Source organism: Gopherus flavomarginatus, chromosome 12, assembly GCF_025201925.1.
Source record: "Gopherus flavomarginatus isolate rGopFla2 chromosome 12, rGopFla2.mat.asm, whole genome shotgun sequence".
Lineage (NCBI taxonomy): Eukaryota > Metazoa > Chordata > Testudines > Testudinidae > Gopherus > Gopherus flavomarginatus.
In genome coordinates, this window is record NC_066628.1 from 19,042,384 (window position 1) to 19,044,079 (window position 1,696).

Genomic DNA, 1,696 nt, shown 5'->3' on the forward strand with positions numbered 1-1,696 from the left:
AGCCACTGGGATGATCATGGGCTAAGCTTAAGAGCTTTCCCCGGTACTTAGTTGGAACCAACAACTGTTTTTGAGGATGCGAGTCTTCCTGGTGTCCACCAGAATGAGTCTCCTTGTATAAAAGTCCTTGTTCTACAACAAACCGGGATCGGTTAGAAGAGCTGAGAGGCAGTGGGGTGCTCCGTGCCACCGCCCAAGCTTTCTGAAGGCTGTCATCTGCTTCCTGCTCAGTCTTGAACTGTTCCCTTGAGGCTAGAGACACCAGTTCCTCCTTAGACTGTGGACTTGGGCTTGGTCCCTCTGGAAGTGATGTAGGTGATGGGGTTGTTTTTGTTGACCGTGAACCGCTTTCCACTGGTGCACTATGTGATATTTCAGGCTCTGGCTGAGCCTCTTGGGTAGGCGTGTCTGCTGCTTCTGCCAGTTCAGGCCCGCTGGTGCCCTCTGGCGTTGGAGTGGTAGATGGGTTTGCAAGCGCTGGCATCAGTGCTGGCAACGGTTCAAGTGCTGGTTGCTTTTCCAGTTCCGGTTCTGGGACTGGATGCACTATGATTGTTGCTGTCGTTGGCAGAGGATCCAGGTCCACGCCCTCTCTCTGGGTCTCTGGTAACACAGACGGGGCCCTTGTGGATGGCTCAGGAACAGGGATGGGTCTGGAAGCTTGCCTGGCTTGGATGCATGTAACCATTCCCACCCTCTTGGCCCGCCTCACCTGGTTGGCCAAGTCTTCCCCCAGTAGCATGAGGATGGGTTAATTGTCATAGACTGCAAAAGTCCACATTCCTGACCAGCCTTTGTAATGGACAGGCAGTTCAGCTGTAGGCAAGTTTACAGATTTTGACATGAATGGATAAATTGTCACTTGGGCCTCTGGCTTGATGAATTTGGGGTCCACTAAGGATTGATGGATAGCTGACACTTGTGCCCCAGTGTCCCTCCATGCGATAACCTTCTTTCCTCCCACTCTCAAGTTTTCCCTTCACTCCCAAGGTATTTGAGAGGCATCTGGGCCTGGGGATCTTTGGTGTGATTGTGATGTAATGAACTGTAATTGGTTGGGGTTCTTGGGGCAGTGGGCCTTATATGTCCCAGTTCATTACATTTAAAACATCGCCCAGCTGACTGGTCACTGATGGGTTGCTGGAGACTGATGAGGTGGGACAATAAGGTGTCTGGGCTTTCCTTGGGTTCTAGGTGGGGTCTTGGGTTGCCCCCGGTGATAGGGTTTATTTTCAGTTTGCCCTCTGTGGTATTCGCTCCCCTTGGTAGTAGTTTTTTTCTTTTCCGCCACTTCCACTCATCTGGCTCCAATCTCCCCCGCCTCAGGTACCTTTCTATTTCCTCAGGAACACCCTCTAAGAACTGCTCTATTTGCATTAGGAAGGACAGCTCGGGCAGAGAGTTAGCATTTGCTCCTGATATCCAGGTATCACAATTCTTTCCAATGTGGTAGGTGTGTCGGGTAAATGACTCATCTGGTTTCCACCTTAGGGCTCTGAACCGCCAACAACTGTGTTAGCTACATTCTGATTCTGGCCTTGGTTTGAAAAAGTTTATAATAGTTCATGTTTTCCCTAGGCATTTCAGCCGCCACCTCTGCTAAGGGTCCACTAAGCTGTGGCCTCAGCTCTATCATGTGTTGGTCTGTAGAGATGCTGTACCAAAGGCAGGCCCTTTCAAAATTTTCTAAGAAGGC